The following is a 24,591-nucleotide window of genomic DNA, read 5'->3' as shown; positions in this document are numbered from 1 at the left end:
CTTCCAGGAATTCCCTCACATTTTTGGATTTAGCTTGGCCTAAGATGCTGACAGTTTCCCAGTTGAAACTATGGTTATGTCTGTCCATGTGTTGTGAGATTAAAGAGTTGTCATGTCCATGACTGTTCATGGATGTGCTTTGCTAGCTTTCTGCCTGTCTGTCCTACATAGTGGTTGTTACAGTCCTTACACTGTATGTTGTAGATGACTCCTGTTTTTTCTTCTTGGGCTACTGGGTCTTTTGGTTTACTTAAGATGTTTTGGAGGGCTGTGGTTTGTGTGCTACAGAGATGCCATGTGGTTGTAATAGTCTGTTGGTGTTTGCAAGAAAACAACCAAGTTCAGAGAACCCCAAGGACTCCACAGTATTAGGTATGTTTACCACCTTGAGTTATTTATAAAAATAATAAAGGCAGGACTTAAAAAATCTAAAAAAAAAAATCACTGAGATGTCCCTCACATGTTCCATCTCCTTGCCTACTTCTCTCCTCTACTTATCACTGAACACCTGCCAGCAGTTTCCTCGCTCACTAAAGCCTCACTTCTTGTAAGGTCCTCCTATAGTCAACAGCTTTAGTAAGTTTTGCAGTGCAATCTTGCAATTGTTTAATCTGAGCTCCTGTTTGAATCAATGGAAACAATACTCATTGCAACGTCTAGGCCTGACAAAATTCAGTTGTGCTCTGGGTCTCACCCTAATTCTTGAATGTAAAACATTCAAGCATTCGGGTAAGATCCGGAGCACGACTGAAACAAAACAGAGTGGGTTTTGCTGTTATCTGAGCTGTGGGAAAAGAAGCTCCTCCTTTTTCTTCTCTTTAACTCTTCCAAATGCAAGACAGCTACAGCTTGGGGATCTGCCCCAAAGGCTCTGGTAGGCTTTCCACCCAAGCAGGGCAAAGTATTCTATTCCCACTGACTTTCCTGATTAGCCTTTCTCATACATGAAGGTGTGGGAGATTCATTCAGATTCTGCAACCTCGATGAGTGTGGCATACGTGCAATAAACAAACTGCTTCCTCTTCATGAGCTTGGATACATTCCCCATCTCCTAGTGACATAACCAAGCGAGGGGAAAGCAATTCAACTACCCCATTGCCATCTTCTGTCACAGGTAAGGAGTGCCTGCAAGGAAGACCTCCAGATACTCATTTTGTCTCTGTTCAGATCTGGGTTACAAGAAGTTAAGTTATTTTTGGAAAAGCAGCTCCCAGAGTTTGCCTAATTCCATCTGCACCAGCTCCTTTCACTCTGTTTTAAACCAGATCTTGCCGTGCCTCAAATTCAAAAGCAAACATCATTGTTCTTTATTAAATGTGGGCATACTTCTCAGCGAAACCAAGAAGTCAGTTTCAAGAGCTTTGCCGAAAACCTGTAGTACAGCTGAAAGTCCTTGCAGGTAATTTATGCTTCCTAATAGCTTATTTTTCTCTCCCACATGCTGTTTTCTCTTCCATACTGTAATGTAATCATATATTCGCAGTATGCACAAATCTCTGAGTTTTATGCACTGAGGGAATAGGACACTTATACTGGGTATTTATTGGTTGCTTTCCCCTCTCCTTCCCAAAAGTCTCAGGAATAATAATAATAATAATAATAATAATAATAATAATAATAATAGCTCTAGCTCTACCTGGTACATTGAACACTGTGTACAGTCAGAGTCATATCTATCTCTGCTTCCAGACTGTGCATTGTATGTATGTGTATGTATATGTGTATACACACACACACACACACACAGAGATATAGATATAGATATATATCAACATGAATTATTAATTATATATTCTGTGCATATATAGTTGCACAGTTGAAAGTTTTAGTTTGAATTAGCATACAGGATTATATATGTATCTATAGATGCATAGAAAGTAGTGGTATTTTAACTGTTGGCTAAGGATGTGGAGACTACACAAGAAATGTACATATTAGAGAGGTACGTGATGGGATAAACACATACTTGGAGAATGTGAACATCATTTTTATAATTAATTATAACCACACACACACACACACACCCCACAAGTATACATGCAGAGTGTGCTGACATATTGTAAGGATATTGAACCATGGATACAGTATATGTTTTTTGAGAATCTGAAATTAAAATATACGTCTCAGTATTCTGCTGAGGCCTGAGGATATTCTCATCAGTGACTTCTCAATTCCTGCACTGCAAAAAGCATTAAAATAAGAACCAGTGTGCATGTTATTAACTTTCTGTAGAAATCAGAGTTCTTTCAGATCAAATGTTCTGAAGTGTCAACTTTTCACACTAAAAGGCATTGACCTTTAGTAAAAACGTTTGGGAATTTTAAGGCAAATCTGTGTGAAAGAATATTTAATGAAGGGTGAAGAATAGTTCTATCTGTTGGAAAACTTTTTTTTTCATTTTTGCTTTCTTAGGCTGAGTCAGTGGTTTAGAAAAATAATGACTTTCCCCAACATTGGCAATTTTGAAAATCTAAATACGATCAAGTCACACTCTTTTATTTGTTATATTCAAAGTCTGAAAACAGAATTGTGTTATTTGTTACTTGCCTTCTGCATCATGACCATCAGTGTATGAAGAATTCTGTGCAGTCCTAACAATTCCCTGCTTATTACTCACAGAAAACAAGCCGCATCTTACACCATTCTCAAATCCACGGTGCTTAGGAACCCTTGTTGCTTTGTTCTCATATAATTTCTTGTTTTGCCCAAGGCTTGTCAGAATAACTTCATGCTGTCCCTGATTAAAGAGATACACCTACAAAGATGAGGATACTGTTAACACCCTGGGGAGGGGAGATGGGTTGGTGGCCTGGGTTAATACCTTTAAAAGCACTCTTCTAGCAGCAGCTAAATATTTATATGTTACAAAGAGTTCAGTTGTATGCTTAAGGAAATGTCAGGATGAGGAGCTACGCTCCTAAGATCAGAGTCCTGCACATATCATCCTTTTCAGCTACATACCCTGTCCTGTTTTCTTTCGGGGGGGGGGGTTATGCAGTTGACAAATGGTTGTACTCTTCTCCCCTTACAGAAAGTCTACTGTTAAATTACCAGGTTGACTGCACTGTTTTCCTAGAATTATATGCAGAATGCTTTGTAGTCCCCTCTGTAGAAAATAATATCTCAAAAATATGTTTTCCCCCCCATTCTGAGCAGCTCTTCATTACTATTTTCAGAGACAAAAGTTTTTGTAGCATACCTAAATGTGCCTAAATTACCTTTTTGCTTGTATAAATGTTGGGATCAAAAATATTGTTTTTCGCTTTTTCAAATTTTTGTCAATCATTTCCTATTAATCAACACTAGCACTCAGTCAAAACCCCTGAACATTTGTACTTTGAACTGGTGGAGATTTATCTATCTATCTATCTATCTATCTATCTATCTATCTATCTATCTATCTATCTATCTATCTATCTATCAAATTTGTCACCACCCATCTCGTTGAAACAATTCAGAGATGCTAGTGCACTGACATCTTATAATACAAAATTTCCAGTACAAATTTTATACTACACTGTCCACAGCTCTTTGGAAAAAGCTGGGACAATTAAAGAGATTTTCCTGCCACTGTCTTAGCATACTCAAATGTACATGACAGAGCCTTCTCGGTGATGGCATTTAGCTCCTTGAATTTCCTTGCTTGTCAAGCTAATTGCCCCCATCTCTTCCAGAAAGCAAAAGAAAATCATCCTTTGATAGACCTTTTATGGTGCTTATCCTTTTCTTCTGCATTAGTCGGTAAGCCTAGCTTTCTTGCTGTTGTCATTATATAATGTAAATTATCTTTTTTTAATGCTACTTCTATTTATTTTAGTTTAGCTGCTTTTTGTTTTTAATTACAGACCTTGAGCTTGAAATGTGATGAAGAAATGCTGATGCATATAAGTAAAACAAAAGAAAACACTCCAGAATCAAATCAAACCACTAAAGCAAACAAATGAATGTTTTAATTTGAACCCCTCTCTCACAATCTACTAGAAGTTTAGGAAATTAATTGAATAGTGAAAGAAATTAAAATTGATGAGCCTGGAACTTAAAGGGTTTGGGCCACTATAGCTGTGTGAACTAAAGTGTTGTCGTGTTTTAAGGATTTCTAATCTATATTAAGGGTTCATGAGAATGTGCCCTAAGTAATGCATTTTTTCTTCAGAAAGATTCTCTGGCTCCAGTGAATCGTGCAACATAATTAGCTGATAGTGTTTAGATCATCTCAGGCTTGACTGCTTGCGATGATCTATCAAAATCAGATGTTTTCCTCCCCAGAGTTAAATCAATTCCTCATCACTGTAATTTGCATTAATAGGCGTTGAGAGTAACTAGTGTTTACAAGTCTATATGAGAGTTGCCTGCTGACAGTTAAGTACAGCTACTGCCTGACCCAAGAGCTATTGTGTATGGAAACTGGGCTGGTTGTATTTGATGCTATTAGTTTTTGGTGTGCTGCCTATAGGCATAATGTTCTTACCCTCCAGGGATTACTGGGCTAACAAACAGCCATGTCTTAACTATAGAAGGATTTGACAGTCAAATACCAAAAGACGAAATAACATAGCTATGGCTTTGTTCTCCAGCTAACAATGAGTAGCTAAAAATATCCAACTTCATTTTCCTTTTTAAAGAGGAGATGCTAAACTTACAGTTTTGATTTGCCAGATCCATGAATACACAGCCAAATAATTTCACATTTGTGCCAACAACATTTCATAAAACATGTAATGAGGATAAAACATACTGTTCTGGACGTTGGGGCTGTGCTCTAGACCATGCCAGAGCATTCCCTCATTGCATTCAAGGCTGCCTATTGCCACTAGGCCTCAGCCCACTAGACAGGCAGAAAAAGACCCACGTACACATCTTTTATGTTCTAATCCAACTTGGAGATGTCGGGCCTCATTTGGACATGCCTTTGCGTATCTCACTCTAGGAATTCACTAACAAGATCTGACCATAAACCCTGAAATGATAGCTAACAGGGAATATAAACCAAGTGTTCAGCATGGATCTCATGCATTTACTCATTCCCTTTTCCAAGATCAGATGACTGTTTCTTGATTCATGTATCTTCTCATTTTTATCCATGCATACCTGATTCCATTCCAGATTTCTCTTGGGTTCCTAAGTGATCTTTCAAAGCCATCCCGCTTACTCTGTTCAGTTGCTCACCAGAAAAAAGTCAGAAGGCTTATTGTCAGCCAGTCTTCCCAAATCTTCTGCCAATCAGTCATATTGGACTACAACTCTTAAAATATCCAGCTAGTGTGGTCAGCATACAAGGAAGGTGTCAGATGAGGGTAGCCTATGGCAAATGGCTTATTAAATGTAAAAGCAACTTCTGCATTATTATTACTGAAATTTTATGCAATGCACATCACAAATGTTCTCAAGACTAGCAAGCAAGTCATTATGTAGGGATTTCTGATGTCACAAGGGATACCGAAATGAAAGCAGATGCTTATTTATCTACTGAACCTCTGGCAAGCAAAAAATAGTTGTATCACTACTGTAAGACTACTCAGGTGATACACAGATCTTGCTCAGGCCCCCAAACTATTGTTCTGTCCCTCTCCTTTTTAGATTTATGTCCAGATTCTCTGTTTCTTTTGATTTTTGGTCAGTGACTCAGTTTGTCACCCCTCAGTTTGTCAACCCTATTTTGACACTGTGAAACCCATTTGAGCTTGCTGTCTATTTTAAACCAGGGATGGGTTTGGATAATTTCATATGCCCAATTAGGTAGCTATCAAATGTTTCAAACCAACTCTTTCACATAGAGGGCAGATTGGTAATGGTCAGAGAAAGACACAAATAAATAAGCAAAAGGTTACTTGTGTACCTAGGCAGAAACAATATGTAGGCAGCATACATAATGCAAGCAGAACATCCTCCACATCTCAGACTTGGCTTCATTTTTTTTTTCCTGAACAGGTGGGCATATTGCCAGACAATGCCTTGGGTTTTATTTAAAATTATGAAGGCCAAAAGTGTTCTGAGAAATGAAGATGCAGCCACAGATTGACCTTTTTGCTATGGAACATATCAACATTTAAAGTAATATTTAGAAGGTGGGTGAGGATGGGACAAGAGGTTGGAAGTACCATGTTAGGAACCATAAAGTTAGATTTCCCCTCCATCCATTAAAGTTTATTTATTTATTTATCACATTTATATGGCCACAAAAAGTGACTCTGGGCAGCATATAACAATCCAATAAAGCAATAAATATATAGACAATTATGTAAAACCATTATATTGTAATTATTAAAAACATTAAAAACTATAAAAACAGGACTAAAACAGAAAAAGAAAATAATAGGCAAAGGGATGTTAATAATACAGCCACTTCACTAGTTCACCTGTCCCCTGGGGTCCCCAGGCTTGCTGACATAACCAGGTCTTGAGAGACCTTCAAAAATTCAAGAGTGTATAATAATATAATATAATAATAAAATAATATCATGCAACCTGAGATGTTCCAATTAAAGAAGAGTAAACAGTAATATTTAGGATTTGTACAGCATGTTTCCCAAAGTATTTCATATGCATTATTTCACAGTTTTTCTGACATCCCTCCAGGGTATATATTATGGGCTTCCATAAATGTCCATGGCCTCCCTGACTCCTTCTTTAACCATCTACTCCTGTTTGTCCTAATGCTGCCATTATTGATATTTCTTGAAAGGCCATATTTCTGCAAGGCCCTGCATTGCCATTCTGATACCACCCAGCATCTGTCACACTAGCTTAGGCACTGAAGAGAATCCATGGTTAGTGGACCGTGGAAACAGGGCATTCCACAGATTGAGCCATGGTTACAACACTGGTCAATCCATGCAGCTGGGAAGTGTTTTGTGTTTGAATGGGTGTGAAAGATCATCCTGCTGTAAGGGTAGGCTAATATTCTTGTTGTTACATCTAGGTTATAGACAAAGGTTGAGGGAAGTTGATTTCTGTTAAAGCCATCCAGTAAAATTATAAATAAAGACACAGATTCCTGGCAAAACAATTTGTGATATAGAAGTGGTGCTGGAGAATGCATGACTAGATGCTCCATTAAGTAGAACTCCATTTGCAAGAACCGTTTATTAACTTCTTAAGCAACTGAAAACTGGCTGTATTAATTTGGGGAAAAGGAGACAGAAAAAAATATTTTATGTTGAAGTGAATTGGGATAGCAACTAGTTGGTTTTGGGTTTTCCAGAAATGTACCCACACACTGCATAGTTGTAGAATCAAGATTGATTCCTGGTGACTTCATGGACACAGCGTTGTAGTTTTCTTTGCAATACAGAAATAGTTTACCATTGTGTTCCTTTCTATTTACCCACCTCCCACCCACCCACCAGCTTCCTAGTCTAGGCTAAGCCCTGGTGGTCTCCCATCCAAGTACTAACCAGGTCCAGACCTCAGTTGCTTTTTGAGATCATTCGAGATTAGCTAGGTTCTGCCATGTATCTGGTCCACACACAGACACATGTACACTTCTGTTGCCATTAAAAAAAAATCACTAATTTCTTCCTTGCCCCTCACAGAGTTCTGCTGCTAACATTAACTAATGCATTAGTTGGACAACCCCTTACGACATGAGAAGATCATTCTTCCATCAGCTCATATTCAAGGAAACAGTGTTAAATGTACCTCTCCAAACTAGAGACAGTGATTAAAGTAGCTTGGGAAAAATATAAAGTCATAGTGTATTAACCTATTCTTATTGTATAACCCTATTTGTAAAAACTTGTACTAGAAAAAAGTATTGTTTATATTTGCCTGCTCAGCTTCCTAGAACTCTCTAATTTCACATAAACTATATTCACTGACCCTGCAGTGAAAAATATAAGGAATACTATTGTCATGTGTCTGAGTATGAGAAGTAAGCATGATTTAGTTAAATGGGACTCACTCTATAGTATACATGCTAATAGGTAAGCACAGTGGTTTACTAAAATAAAGTTGGAACAGTAGCCAGCCACAAAGCAACTTCTCCTGTAATTACTGGATCAAATTTGCAACATTTGCTGAATTGGGGTGTTCCCCGCCCCCGAGCCCCAGCAAATATGCAATCCATTTCCCACCTGAAAAGTGGAAGTATAGACCATTCATTCATTCATTCATTCTTCCATGAAAATCCTAGACAAATTTTCTCTCAAATACGTAATTACACAGGGTCTTATACATTCCTTAATCTGGATCTCAGATCATTTGTGCTACAGTACCAAACTTAAAATATAAGAACTTCCCATAGCTGCCATGTTTTTGTTAGAAAGGGGAGAATTAAATGTAAATCATCAATATGATGTCAGATGTGTCCTCCTCATTGGGAACCCTTTGTACCTACCTTGTATCTCCCCATCCCAGCAACAGATTCAAAATACCAGGATGAGATTTTAGAAATGTCTTTCTCTAAAGAAGTAATCATAGTCTTCCTTTTTTTTTTTTTTTTTGCCACACAGAAAAATAAATCAGTGAAACAGCAAGGAAAATATATACTCTAGGTCAGTTTCTCAACCTTGTCAACTTTAAGATGTGTGGGCTTCAACTCCCAGAATGCTGGCTGGGGAATTCTGGGAGTTGAAGCCCACACATCTTAAAGTTGACAAGGTTGAGAAACACTGCTCTAGGTTCTAAACCTAAGAAATAAGAACTGTCCTGCTCTCAGGGCTGTATCAAGGACAGGGTGGTGCTTGCTTAGCAAGCTGCTGTACCATTTCTTTACCTCCAATACTACACACACACAGACCCAGGATGGTAGGACAGCGAACACTATTTGATGGACAACAACGAAGAAACATTTATTACATATTTTAGTGGAAAGCATCTTCCACGCATTCCTGAAACAAAAGGCAAATATTTTGTCCATGGTAGAAAACTAAAACACAAACATAAGCTCACAATTATCACTTCACTTTTTACAGCATGCAGCATGCTGGCACAGGAAATATAAACACAGAGAAAGTTTCTCAAATGCACACCATAGAAAGACACGCACTGACTTATTGCTTTAGACACAACAATTGAATAGGATAGGAAAGAGGCCAGCCCAAGGCCCTTGACTGTCTAAGGTGGAACACCAAATTCTCTCCTCCCCATGCCTTGCTAGAGGTCTTTGGGCCACTTGCTATGTCTCAGCCTAATTTAGCTGACTGAAATGTGAGAATAAAGATGGGAAGCCCATCACCTGCTACAGAAGAGTCAGATTAAAATTAAAAATTGATCAATCAATCAATATAAAAATAAAGAGGCAGCACTAGTTGGAAAAACATATTTTTGTACACTATCATATTAATGGTTCAGAATAAGCCTCTTTGGCATGTAAAATAGTGGAATGGTATCTTTTTATGTGCACATATTTGCATGCACATAGAATACAGATGTGTGCCCTCTTGGACATTTATCTGAGAAACACTCTGAGGGAGGAAGTTCATTCCTAAAGCCTGAAACTACATCCTTTAGCGCTTGCCAAAAACTCAGAATGTAAACAAGACATTACCTGGCTTCTCGGTTGCCCCATTCACATGTCTCACATCTTCTGCATAATGATTGGTGCAAAAAAATTGCATTGCAACCCTATTGGCCTATTCTGAAGTAAGTGCCACTGAGTTTAATGAAGCTTCCTTCCCGGTAATGATATATAGGCCTGCCACCTAATCCAATTATCAGATTTCATTCATTCTCTCCACATGACCAAACCACTTTAACACACTTCTTTTCTACTAGCCCCTCACTTTTATAGTGAATCCACATTCATTCAGCACCTGAATGACTCTTGTTTCACCATGCACTTATTAAATACTTTAATACTTCAACTTTTATGTTTCTCCAGACGCACTCAAATTTCACTTCTGTATAGCAGAGTGGAAAGAATGCTCATACTTATACACATTCTCAGTTTTCCCATTTGTATTGACCCATTCACTCTTCCTTCATATCTTTGGCCTGCAATTCAGTCCTCTTTCATTCTTTCTGCCTGACAAAACCACCTCTTTACACTTTTGTCATGCAGACCATTCACTTTTGTATTCAACACACAATGATTCTGCATCCATTAATTCTTTATTGTCTTTGGTTTTACTACATATATTTCTTAAATATCCCATTCCTACTGCATTCAACTTATCTTTACATTTCTCCTGAAATACCCAATTCTCATTTCATTATAGCAAAGTGGATGGGAACACTGTATCAGATGTTCCTAGCAATAGATTCAGGACTAGAGAGGAATTTAGCATGTAACTTTTAGAGGGACATGTGAAAGGTAAAAATCTGGTTGAGAGCTATATATGATCCCCAGCATCAATACGAGGGCATTCTTGGTGATGGCAATCAATAGTACATTTGTAAGAAGCCTTGGTGAGATCTAGACGTTTCTTGAGATTTTACTACACTCCCTGAAGTTTTTGTAGGAAGTTTGAGGCCTCTAGAATGGGGATGGGAAGAGTAGACAATAGAGACAGGTGTCACCATAAGAAGTCTGAAAAGGTGACACGCAAGAATGGAATTAATGCAATTATATGCAAATTCAGCTAGAGGCAAAAGTTCAGGCCAGTTATCTTGTTTGTAATTCACATAGCAATGCATATATTGCATTGCTTAGTATTGCTCCATTTGTTCTCTGTATCTCATCAAATTGTGAGTGATGTGCTTAGGACAAATGAAGCTTAACACACAGTTTCCAATGAAGGAGGAGGCCCCTACAGGGTATGAAATGCGCCATCCTTGAGAAAAGATCTATAACTACCAATATAGTGTCTAGTTCCTTGACATATGGTAGAATCTAAACTAAGTGATAGTATTCCTACATCCTTTCAGATAAGGAAGGGGGTGTAATGGTTAGAGTTTAATTGTGAAAGGTTTTGCATGGTGACAAGTAGAATATAGGCTTTAGCATCAGGTCTGACATGATACCAACAAAAATCCAATAGAAGAGAATGATGATGTTACCTGGTTGGGTAATGAAATATCTGTAAGCAAACAACCAAGCTCAGAGAGCACCAAGGGGTCTATCAACAAAAATTCTGCATCAATAGGTATGTTGCTTTAAAACTCCAAAATGCCTTGCAGGCTTGTTATCATGACAAAATTTCAAGACTTCTTCTCTAAGGGAAGGAGAACTATGCAGGCAGTTATTGTAAGGCAGTTCTCCCGTCCCAAGAAATGGGGGAGGAAAAATTGGGAGAGGAACTTTGAGAGTGTTCTATCTGAACACATATATCCAACTCTTATTGCTGTTACGTGCATGCTTATTCCTAAAAGTCAGGAATGTGCCTGCCTACTCCAAAGGTTCAGCATTCAAATTTGGCATAGAGTGGGAAAAGGGTCATTCTCTGGTTTCAAAATCAGAAATCCAGATTGTTCATAAGGAGCAAAAATATTCAATACAGACAGAGACTAAGTAGGCTTCTGCATTTTTTTTCTATATCTCATTGGGATGGTGGTATTTTGCCTACCCCTAGCTGCACTGGTACAATACCTGAACAATTCAAAAAGCCAGGGATAGAAGATGGAAATGGGGTAGATAGGATAGTTTTCTAACTTCCCATCTATAATTGCCAGCATGTTGGAATAGCACCTCTAAGTTGTCTGGTGTTCTTTGTCATATTAGCTTATCCCTGAATTCACTAGAAAAGCCCTTTTTAAATTGATCAATTAAAGTTAACTAGTTCAACATGTGTTAAGTTAACTTTAATTAAGTTAACATTGTGTTAAGTTGAACATCAGCTATATACACCTGCATTCTAAGTTTAACTTGACATAATCTGCATATTTTATGCTTAGTTGTTACTCTTCTGGAAGAATCATCAAAAGCCAATCTTGATTTAATCATGAAGTTTGCATAATTGTCCAACACAGGGCTATCATTGTCTATAATTGTAATTGCCATTTGGCAGTTCCATCTGTCAAGAATCCAAGTATAAATCCCACCTGAAAATATTTTGTGGAAATTCACTAGGTCTGAAGCAGATTTATAGCTCATTGTGATGGATGAAAGCTGTAAATTGTTCTGGAGTTTCATCATATTTATCAGGTAAGAAACCAGGAGTAGGAAGCAGTATTATTGCAGGAACTGGAGCCACTAGTAGCAGACAATTGAATTTGCCCCAATTGCTATCTTCTGGGAGATGGCTTAAGGTAAATATTTATTTTAGATACTGCATTTACTTGCTTTTGGGGCAAGTCCACTTGAGTCTTATAGTGGAATAAGTCATTGATGACCTGTTCAGCACTCAGCAGTGTTCCAAGAGAGCCAGTAATCGTGGTCTACATCTAAAAGGGCAATACAACATTGCCTCCATAGAAGAGAAATTAGAGGACTTGCTAGAATCAATGTCAGATCTCCTTAGAAACAGACCTAGAGAAAGATAGCAAGGAACAATTCTCTCTGAGCTTGAGTTAATAGGATGTTGCAGTGATACACAAGAATTCTAGCAGTATCTTGACTTTGAAATGCAGAACTGACTTATAGGCAATTCTGTGCTTTTGATATAATCAGGAGGACACTGATTCTTTGAGAAGGCAGACCAGGCTTCTCTTGCATTTTGTTTTCAGAACAGTTACCAGTTAGTGTGGAAATCTTCTCTTGTACATGCTTTTATACACAGCCATTTTTTATTTTTTTTGACAAACATTCATTCCTCACTACAGTTCACATACTACTATCTATCTTTCTACCAGCATTTGTACTTCTTAAAAATTCTCCATCCATTTTCTGTTCTTTAGGAAACATTTTTATCAAGTTACACAAATTCATCTACTTGTTCTAGTTTTTCACCATTTATGGTCAACTTGGGATTGTTTATTCCTTTTTCCATGTCAAGCACAACTACCTTGGTCTTTGAGATATTCATTTTCCGATTCATTCTCGTTGTTGCATCTTGTAATGTATCTGACATTTGCTGCAGATTATTCTGGCTTTCACAATGTAACATCCTCTGCATACGAAAGTACATAGTATATTTATATTCTTAACCAACATGCTTCTTACAGCATTCCTTGCACATTTACCCAAAAATATTATGAAACAACCAAGAGGACATCACACATCTTTTTCTTATTCCCTGCTCAGTATTGAACTATTTGCTCAGTATTCAATTTATTCAAATACATGCTTTACTTCATATATATTCTGCAACCAAATTTTGATTCCATATTCACACAAAACATTCCATAATTCAAGCCCGTTCACTTTATCATATGTTCTTTCTGGTATGCTAAATTGGAAAGGTTTGTGTGAATGTTTCTTCATTAGAACTGTTCAAAGGCTTTGAGAGGTGTATCACAACATGCAGGCATGTGTACAGAGTAACTCTTGGAATCATCAAAGCAGTCATGTCCTCTTTTCAGGTTGCTTGGAAATTGCTTGTGGCTGTCTCCTCATGAATGCACCTGCACAGCCAATCTTTTTCCAGCTTGCAAGCTGCTTTACTGATTTGGAGAGAGGTCCTCCTACACTCTCCCACAGATTATGAAGCACATCTTTCAAGGCATTTGCACAATGGTTCATTTGCTTATAGAAAGAATGTTTCTTGATTATATAAAGTTTCTGCAAAGTCAGCCAAAGCAGATTGTAGACCTTCCATGTCATTATAGCAATTCTCATACTTATGTAAAAACTTTCTTCAAGCAGAAGAGGAAAAAAATCTTCTCCATTCATGTTTCCATCAAGATATCTCAGTTGGCAGCTTTGCCTAAAAAGACAGGAAATCATTGGTTAGGGGTCATACTGTTCCTTTCCCAAGTTTCTCTATTTAACCAAGATATATCTTATTATCCCTACCTCACTTCTATCCAGACATTCTAAACTAAAAATAAAATCAAAAGGCAAGTTTGATTAGCTAAAAATAAAGGGAAAAACAGAAAAGTTAGCAGAAAGTTTTCATAGCATAGAATCTTTATTTTTTATTGCTTTGTAATTAATAACAAAAAAAGACAAGAAAAAATAGCAAAACAATGATAATAATCATGGAGATACATATATAGTAAAAGGAAAAAAAACACATTAAAAGTGCTTTACAACAAAAGGGAAAAGTACAACAAAGAAAAAAAACATAGTATGATACGTCATTGTCATTATAACACTAAACAGTTACAATTCTATATACTGTATACTTATCTAATGCAAATATTATTCAAGTGCATATTTATTTCTCATACATACATACATACATATATACATATAATGTTAACCCACTGTATTTTGTATAAATGAGTCCCTTACTTCATTATACTTGTCCGTACAAAGTCTACGTCTATAGGCAATCTGCTCATAAGTAGCAAGTACAATCCAGTCATTGAATAGATAGGGCCATACCTTTAGCTTTCCAATGCTGCAGTATCAGTCTTTTAGCCTTCGTAGCATAGAATCTTGCTGTCTGGACTCATAAGCTAATACTGGACCTTGGGGCAGGCATACAACCAGTCATCATGTTTGTAACAGGTTACCCCTAACTGCAGAATTCAGGCTGGAACAGCTCTTCGGAGTCCATCCTTCTAGAACAGTGTTGTCCAAATTTGGCCACTTTAAGATGTGTGGGCTTCAACTCCCAGAATTCCCCAGCCAGCATGCTGGCTGGGGAATTCTGGGAGTTGAAGCCCACACATCTTAAAGTGGCCAAGGTTGAGAAACACTGCCCTAGAATTTTTCATACTAAAATCAGAGATCACAGATCAAAACCCTCTTTTGCTTATCAGAAATTCTCGTTACCTTTAAAGGAAAAACTTGTGACTGTTACATAGAATGAGCTCCAATTTTTGTGGGGGCCCTTGGGCAACCTGCTGTCATTGGCCACATTTACACAACATGGTTGACCAAGTCAGCTGCTTGCTTGCCTGAGCCCTTGACTTAGTATTATGCTCTGGTGCCACACAATCTCCAATGACTCAGTGAAAATGAGGAGGAGCCACTTCAAAGTGTTGCCAGCCCCTGCAAAGAAGGTGGGAAGACTATTGCTTCCTTTTCTTCCCCCTCCCCTCGGAGAGAAGAAACAACTATTTTAAAAATCTTCAGAAGCCTAATCAGGGTTAGTGCCACTGCAAATGGGAGGAGAGGTTGGTGGCAGGGGGAAGTTTACCCAACTTCCTCTTTCTTTCCATCACTTTTGCTACAGGTTGTAGTTCATGATGCACTAGTTCATGTGGGGCTACTGCATTTCCTTGGGTCTGGTGAAACCCCATTAATACTGTGTCTTTTGATGATTTATCTGGCAACCAAGGACAAAAATATATTGTGTTGTTGCCTTACTTAAAGCTGTATACACAGGCTTATCTTGAACAGCAAAATGTTCCTGTTTCCTGTGAGGAGTTAACCCTACTTAGTTTGCTCTACTGTTGGGGGGTTGAGTGATCCATTGCCTATAGAACAATACGCACAATGACAGTTTTAATCCAACGTATCTGGAGAGCACCAGATTGGAGAAGTCTGCTGCACAAAGGAAAGCCCTGTTGCTTGTCAGGTGCACGCAAAAAGCTTGGCTTTCAGTGGGATCCTAAGTGGGTGGAAGCATGTTGCAGGATGAACTGCTTACTGGAATTTCAGTTCCCAGCAGAAAAGAAGATGAGCAAGAAAATAAAAGTTAATAAAAGGGAGACTGCATTGAAACCAAATCCATTTCACAATGTAAATTAGCTCAGATTATTTGGAGTAAGTACCCCACGTCACTTGGTAGGTTAATCATTTGCATAATACACCAAGTTAGCATGCCATTCAAATCAGAAGCAACAGTAGTTATGGTGTAGTACATTTACTTTCTTCAGCCTAAGCTCCTCATATTACCTAGTCTCAGAACAAAAAGTTTATGCATGGTTCTTCCTTCCTTCCAGGCACAAATGCAGCCAATTAAAATGAACATAACAATTGAGCAACTCTAGCTATATCATCTCTGTCAGATTCTTGGTGTTCTCTGAGCTTGGTTGTTTTCTTGCAGACATTTCATTACCCAGCTAGATAACACCATCAGATTTGCTGTTTTTTTTTTTTTTTTTTTTTTACAGATAATAGCTTGCCCTGCCAGTCTTAATGGGGGTATGGCTTCCTTACTGATGGTTCCTTGACTAAGGTATTGTTTCCTCCCTGATTATACCATCTGTTCTGCCCCCATTCATTTTATATGCACAGCCAGTAGGTTGCAGTGAGGTTTTTTATCAATACTTTTGTAAAATCGTAAAACAGGCAAATGAATAGGAATTGGTCAGCTAGACAACCATCAGGATGACAACAGGATGGCTATTATCCAGCAAACTAGGGCTGGCCTTGATTTTCTGTGCTGGCTGACTCTGGCCTGATGGATAAACGTCTTAGCCATGGTTAGTGGCAGTTATGGCTGAGTTGATTTTGTGAAAATGATAAATATTTTGTTGAGGGGGAACGTGTTCTTCTCATCAGTTATGGGCTGGATTGCTTTATGGACAAGGGCTTTGGGAACTGTAGTAAAATGGGAGAATTTTCTTGCTGTGATCCTAATAGCCTTTAACTGAGAAGTTAAAGTGGTTTTGGTATGACATTTATTTAATTATTAGACACCATTAATATTATATTCCACTACATTGCTTTATGGTGAACATCTCTGCATCCTCACTTACAAGGCAGTAATTATCTAGTTAATTAGTTCTGCTTATTAGTTGGTCCCCCCCCCCCCAGTTATTGGCTTTTGTATTTGTTGATGCTAGATTTTTTTCTTATTTTATTTTCTATTTATTGATGATACTTTTTATTGTTGTTTACCTGCTTACAGATACATTAATAGATCCATACATGCAGTATAAAATCTTTACCCTCTTAATCTGGTAAGGAGTGTGAATAGTGTCAGAATTATCTCTGTTACAATAGTAAAAATTCTATTCACAATCAACCAATTTATTTATAGCATGTTTCTAAACTGCAACTTCCTTCTAATTCCTGTAAGTATGGAATTGTTACACGTCACAAGCAGGTTACAAGTTAGATACAGCAAACTGGGGTATAAATTGGACTGTTTAAATAACAATCTGTTTCTGAGAAATGCATTAATTAATAACTATTCCATGATGTCAAAGCAGCCTAGATAATTACTGCCTTGTAGATGGGGATGCAAAGATGTTCACCATAAAGCAATGTAGTGGAATATAATATTGATGGTGTCTAAGGTCCATTCAAACTATCTAGTTCTGTCATTCTTTCTATGATTGTCAGTTACCAAGTAGAAAATACATGATTATAAATCTGGAATGGAATGGGCAATGCAAAAAGCAGTATACCAGGAGCTCTAGATTGAGATTGTGTTGTGTCTGATTGTGTCCATTGTCAAATGTGTCCAGAAGATCTTTTAGATTGTTTTCTAATTCCAGGGTAGCTATTTTGACATCATCTTAGTAAATTATCTGGCAAATCTAACCTGATTTGAAACTATGTGTAGCCACATCTTCTTAACGGTGTCATTTAGAAATTCAACTTTCTGATGTCTCCAAGCTTGCGGAGAATAAACTTAATAAATTAGTGAGCACATTTCAAGTGCACCATCAGTGATTGCTCTGGCATTTTAATCTGACTGTGAAGCTATCCAGAGTGTTCGCTTAGCGTGTGGCCAAATGCTGAAGAATTTGCACGCTGCTGTTGTCAGTACATTAAATGACCCCTTGTGCACTGTTCTGACAAACTGAGCGAATTTATAAGAATATTCCGCTGGTGAAAGTAGCAAAGCTGTTCTTTCTAACACACTAGATGGAGTTATCTCAGTAAGATCACCTTCACTTTGTCTCGCCGATCTTGCTGATGGGAGATTATTAAACAATGGAGCTATATTTTATGTTCTCTAGGGCTGTATATCCTATTCAATGACACACATTCTTTGCAGGTCAGTTGTAAAACATGTTGGAGGAAGTTGGCACAGAAGCACTTCTTGCAAATCCAAGCAAATCTTTCTTCTTGTACAGTACATGGCAGTGTTTTATAGAATAGCCTGTAACCTGTTAAAGGAAGCCATGCTTATGAGGTGTCAGAACAACCCATGATCTTCCTCATCACTGGTGGAGATAAAGAGAACATTGTGATCTCTGCAGGGAAGCTCTGAAGCTGATAGGAAGCAAAATTAATTATATGCTGCAGACAAGAGTGCCTTACATTTTGCTCTAATGATACACAATAATCATGGGGCCTAGTGTGAAAGCTCAGTGTAAACCAGTTGGCTTCCACTTGAATAATATTTTTTTAGCAGACTTTCTTTCTGTCCATCTCATGCTTGAATCATGGTTCATTCTACCTATGTTTGTTGCTGTTTTTAAATCAAGATTGTTTTTTTCTTCATTATAATTAGGGGTAGAAAATGCCCATATGAAAAAGTAATGGCCAATCACAAAAGGTAATTCAGCTTAAAAAAGACTGTTGATCTTTTGTTTGCATTAATGTAAGAAAATAAGCAATAACAACGGGGTGATGAGCATCCCGGTTCATATTAAATATAAGTGATGGCAAAGGAGGAAATGTTTGGATTGCAAAAAGTGGTGTTCCTGGAGAAATAAAAATCACAGATAGGGTTGAGGCAGAATAAAAAAGATAACAAGCAGGAGGAAGCTTAATTATGTCTACGGCAAGGGCAATATTTGGTCATTACTGTCTTCAAAATTGCTCTCATTTACACTAGTCTTTTAAAGCACATGATGGTAGACTTTCTAACTTCAGGTGGTTCCAATAAAGATAGTGGCCCAGCCGCAGTTGTGCAGCTAACTTCAGCCAGTCTGCCCTCCTAGATTACAGTTCTGTTCTGTTGCTCAGGCTGTCAACATACTTTGGGTCAGCAAAATTCTTGACATATGCTAGCATTCTTCATGCTTTTTTCATGTTTCGTTCTTAACATTGCCATTGCTTTTCTCTAGGAATTTCTTCTTTCTCTGCATCTGGTCTATGATGCAGCACAGGACTGATAAGGCAGAAGGGAGGAACGTGGCTGTCTGGAAGAACTATAATGAATTCAAGCATCTTACTAAGGTTCTTCCATACTTGCACCATGAATTGATCATTCATTTTCTGGTGGAGCATAGGCCTTCCACACTCTTTAGGAACCCATCTAGCATTTTTCTTTCTTTTATCCCCAAGACTGATTAATGCAGCCAGCTCTCTTCCAGCCAGGGATGAAGAAAATACTATTAGGCCTCCATTACTCAGATATTGTGTTGCAACATCTCTTTTGGTAATGTCAGATCACAAGCAGTGATATTATTAATAAATGAGAATTTTACTCTGCACACTATGAAATCCAATCTGTATTTATTGCCTTTAACTGCCAGCCTCTAGAGTCATCCAGAATAAATGTTTTGAGTTTCCTGCAGGAAAAGTCTGGCTTTTGCACTCTGGTCATTGTTTATTAGACTCTTCTAGCCTCCCTCCGCAGCAGGCATATAGTACAGATGTGTAAGTTACAATAATGTGACATCATGTAAAGATAAGTTATGCCCATGTCTTATACTTCATTATGTCATGCCATGATGGAATACACAGCATGATCTGAATTGGCAAAAAAAGCATTGGGGGAGTGGGGAGCAAGACCTTTCTGGAGCTAATATTTTTGCCTTGGCAATTTTAGCAATCAGTTAAACCATCTAAGCATGTTCATCTGCATTGCTCATCCATGCCTGCTGATACGGCAAAACTAAGACGTCACATCTCCTCAATGCCTTGAAAAGAAGCTGAAAGAGTCAAAGAAGTAATCATACTTTTGCTAAAGTGAATTTGTGACCTTAACTCAGCAATCTGATTTATAAAAGATATTCATTTGGTCAAATCTCATGGTTCTGCCCACCCTCATTCCCCATCATCTACTCATGTATTTGTGTTAGATATTATAGGTTCTGGGTATGCTCTTTTATGCTACCAGCATGGTTCATATCCCATAGGGTTTCTGAACACTACATCCCTATCAAAGGCAGCAGCTGGCTAGCTGTTTTCCTAGTGATATGGAACAGCTGCATGCGGCTGTCAGGACTGTGCAGCCTGTTAGCTCCTTGAAAGCAAAATTGTGAGCCATCATGTATTTTTGACTAGCAGAAATATCAGGAGTTAATGTGATATTCAGTTTAGGAGCTTGTTGAATGAGTAGAACTACATGATCAGAACTCTTCTAATGTTTATTTCTTGTGGTTGTAAGGGTGATGCACCCATTTATCTCCTTTGCTTTGTCAGAGAATTGCCATTGTCTAAAACAGCCTTCTCCAGCCTTTGGATTTCAACTATAAGAATATTTGGGCACTTGTAACCTCAGCATAACTGGAGGGCAATATGGCTGGGAAGGCTGGCATCTCCATCAATTGGGTCAATTACAAATTTCTTTCCTAACTCTGAAGGTTCCTTTGGGTTACTATCATTTTACTAATCCTGTGGCTGAAGCTTTTAACAGCAACCTGATATATAAAATTAAGCTATAAAGCTTTTATACCACTTTGTCTTATCTGCAAAAGTTTCAAGTTTAAGCATTTGCATATTAGGCTGTTATGGAAATCATAGGACAATGTCATTAAAAACATTTGAACTCTGTTGATAATATTTGTCTTGCCTTTTTAAAGAAGTACCCAAGAAACTCCAAAGTTGTGCTGCTGCTATGCTCCTTTCTTAACTTGTGTCTTCAGAAGCATCCATGAAAATAAAACTACAGCTGTTTTTGTTTATTATCTAAAACTGACATATTTTATAAAACTCTGAATTGGATTAAGAGCATGGCTTCATGTTGGCATGATGTTCTCATTCATCATAGCATGGTAATTTTGAGGGGATTCTCTGCAGTGGTTTTGGTGCAGCACTACAATGTCAATTGGAAACTCAGTAAGACTCTTGCATGGACTTGTGTCCTAAGGGTTCAACCCCACAAGACGTTGCAGTAATAATATAGTGCATTTCAAGCATTTGAACACACACACATGTATATAATCATTCATCTTAACAGCAGAGGCTGTAAGGAAGATCAGTACTATTATCCTCTTCTATTGTAGATTGAAGACTAAGATAAACTAGGTTGCCTAGGCAACAAGTGTATTCATGGCTGGGGAAAGATATGAACCAAAGGTCTCCTGGCTCATAGCTCACTTTGCTAAGCTACAACCATTATGGCAGAACTAATTGCTAACAGACATCCAATTATCAATGGCTGTTTCCAAATGATTCACCAAATCACATTTCCAAGGGTTGCCTGCATGCAGCCACTAAACCCCAGGAAAATATACTAGCACCAGCAGTTTTTGACCTATGCTGCAGGATCCAATACTTATGAGGTAAGCAGCTAAAGCAACTCAATCCTCAAACTCAGGGTTGAATTAGAGGGATTTATTCATGGTCTATGTCTTGTAGGTGTTACATCTATGACAACCTTCTCTAACTGGTGATCTTCAGATATGTTGGACTTCAATTCCCAGAATTCCCAGCCAGCCTGCATGTTAAAGCAACTTCCACTTTCCTGCTATCCCATTACGTTTATAAATGGAATATTTGGAATCTGAAGTTAAGAAGATAGATAGATAGCTAGAACAACCAAGGAGCCTAACTCCAATACAGTGGACTTTCTTTACTTTGTTTTGGCTTAGATGTAGCCAACAGAAGGCTAAATGTCTTAAGCATGATTTATGGCTAAACATTTCATAATTGCTCCCCAGTCTACCTGTCCTTGCCTGGAGCAACTAAGGGCTTTGGTTTAAGCTATTGCATCATTCTGCTGTTGCAAGCAATCTTGAGAAGAAACAGCTATGGAAAAAGCCCATAACATTCCACAGTTGTCCCAAACAGCACTATCAAAGCATTGCCCCTATTGCCTTCATCTTTGAATCTTAATCCAATAGCTTTACAGGAATTCTCTAGGATGGACTGGAGAAGTGTGGGGTGTGGGTGTATGTGTTCTGGGCTTTGGACGGCAAAGTCTTGCCTGTGGAATCTGTGGGTTATGGAGTTATCTCTCATGGAGGAGTCTGTTTGGTACAGTCTGCCTCAGTCTCTGGAGAACTCCAATAGTTAGAATGTGTGGTTCCAAGGGTATGTTATCAGGATCAGTACAGACATACCTGTACCTGCGGCCTTCAGTGTTCCTTAACTGCATCTGTTCATTTCCAGCCCTTCCCCTTACTATGCATTACTGGTACTTTAAAGAGCATTCCTCTTTCAGTCACGTAGAAAGAAAAGGGGGGGGGGAGGAAGAAATTTTCTCCACTGTGTTGCCATATACCATGCTATTGCTGGACTGAAAAAAGATGCATCTTCTGTATGTTTCCCCCTGGAACTTGCAATAGACTTTGCAAGGGGGCTAAAGGAGAGTATCTGTCTTCTAGCTTTAAGGTAAATAAATTTGCAAAGGATGTCAATTAGCTGCTTCGTTTTGCTTTGAAGTTCAGGATCCATTGCTTGGCCAGGCATTAGACTACAGGATGGAAAGCAGTTTAACTCCAGTTTAACTGCCCCATTTTCTGTCACTTGGCAAACTTTAATATTTAGTTAGTTCCCATTTTAACTTATATGGAGGTATTTCTCTGTGACCAAGATATATTATCTGCTGTTGTTTTCCTACTTGGTAAAAGACCAAGAATGTAAAGGAAATTTGGGCATAGATGTGGGTATTGATAAAGGGCAGTTACAGTTTCCCTATGTGGCATGCAGAAGTTTGTTGCAAGCTGTGAAGACTGTGACAATGTCTAGTAACAGCTATGCAGAATTATCTATAAATCCAGCTAGCCTATTCTTTTTGTGCATTAAAACTATTTCAGGACAATTGTAATTAGCATGTGGTGCCAGCTAGGTTGATTATTAAATATATATGCAAAGTACATGAAGATGCAAAGTGCATGACCCTTTCTAGTGAAGTCTAAGGTCAGATTAGCCTACTCCAACCTGTTGACTTCAAGATGTATTGAGGCAATGACTTCTAGAGTTCTAGTAGTTGTTCCAGCACTTCTAATGGGTGACAGGTTGTGGAAAGCTGCCTTAAATATACTGGATTTCCCGATCAGTAAATAATGTTCCAGAGGCAAGGCCTGTCAGTGTCTGCAGGCTTTGAGTCAAGTCTCGAAACCGTCATTCATTATTATAATTATTGGCTGTTTTATATAAAACATTTTTAAAGCCTAAGTTTTTATAGCCTCTAGTCCTCAAAACAATCTAGTGAGATTGAAAAATGATGTCTTGTTCAAGGCAATTAAGCAAATTTGTGTTTCATCCAGGATTTGAATCCAGTCCTGTTAGCTCCAAGTCCAACATGTGCCTTGCATCATATTCCCTACCGTTCAATCACTTCCCTCTTGACTGTGCTGTCTTCCTGGTTACTCAGTTCCCCTCCCTCTTTGCACATATGCCTAAATCACCAAAGCTTTCTTGAAACCTATATTCAGAGGCATCACCCTATGATCACTCATGTTCATGATCCCCCAAATCTTAATCTCTGGAAAATCCCATTACAAATGCACAGAAATTGATTCATTCCCTTTGTGGCCACAGCAGCTGTTCTGCCTACAAGATCTCTACAAGCTGCAAGGCTCACAAGACCACACTTAGAGATGATATTTTTCCAGTCTTAAACTTAGCAAAAGGCATGAGTTCAAAACAAATAAGGAATTACCATTCTTCTCTTCCAGCTGTAGAGAACTGACAACATCAGCTAATCTAGATTCTGTCCTTTGGTTTAACATTGTATAGTATTTCCTGAAACATGACACAAAGCATGGAACATGCCTAACAAAGAGGATCTTCCCTCTTTCCCCCCAGTACTGCCTTGTTTTGTGCCACCCTGCCAGTGAAACAGAGCTTTTATTTTGCTCTAAAGCAGAACAGAAGAAAGGCAATGATGGTGTGTAGCTAGTAGAAAACTTGGCTGGAGAAACTGGGGCTGCATCTTCCTGTTAAGCAGAGACCAGCATGATCTCCAAGTTGCAATATGGCAACCTGACTGGAGGGACCAAGACTGCTAACCTCCATCTCTCCTGTTGGCTGCCCTGACACTGAGAAAGTGCAGATCCTTGTTTATTGCTCTGCACCCTGGGCCTGACATTTAGACACTGCCAAGGCTCAGAGACGCTTGTTTTCTGGCTTAATTTATAGAATAGATTCATTTGATGAGTCATTCTGCAACTTGATGCATTCTGTCTAGATAAAAGATACTTTTTATCCCTATGATAAAAGGGGATGCATGTGATGTCAAAATAAAAGAATGTTTTCTCAGCCAAATAAAAATTGAAGTTGACTAAAAACTTCCCAAGAAAGCTGGAGTTTGGAGTCTTTACCATTTATAGTGAAAATTATCAAAGGGTCTGATACTTTCTCTCTCTCTCTCTCCCCAAACACAATACTCGCACTGTGTGTCACCTTGGCTGAGAATAGTGATTTCTAAGATAAGAGCTTAGTGTTGTTACCCACATGTCCACACCAACATGCATCTCATGCCCTTGCCCAGCTAATTTGACTTGCCAGATTTTCAAAGGAGAAATCACTCTGCACAGCATGCTGTAGTTGACCAAAAGGCACTTATCAGCATGAAAAAACTATTACAAGACAGAAAGAACATTGCTCCGGAAATTTTTATAAAACTATCATATGCTGTGTGGCACTTTGGTTCCAGGAACAATTCAAATTATTTAATTGTTGAAAGGATGTGATAGAACTAA

General features: G+C 38.3%; 1 long non-coding RNA gene across 1 annotated transcript; it reads left to right on the top strand.

Annotated features, from left to right (window-relative positions):
- Nucleotides 1–887: 887 nt before the first annotated feature.
- On the top strand, nt 888–19,759 carry LOC148216613 (uncharacterized). Its single transcript, XR_015795041.1, has 3 exons — nt 888–1,114; nt 15,985–16,049; nt 18,841–19,759. It is a non-coding gene; the product is annotated as an uncharacterized LOC148216613 (long non-coding RNA).
- Nucleotides 19,760–24,591: the final 4,832 nt, after the last annotated feature.

The sequence above is a fragment of the Python bivittatus genome, unplaced genomic scaffold (assembly GCF_059951505.1).
Source record: "Python bivittatus isolate LINGU-HERP-01145 unplaced genomic scaffold, Pbiv_v1 ctg000080_np1212, whole genome shotgun sequence".
NCBI classification, from domain to species: Eukaryota; Metazoa; Chordata; class Lepidosauria; order Squamata; family Pythonidae; genus Python; species Python bivittatus.
Note: the sequence above shows the minus strand (reverse complement) of the source record. Positions and strands in the feature narration are given on the sequence as shown.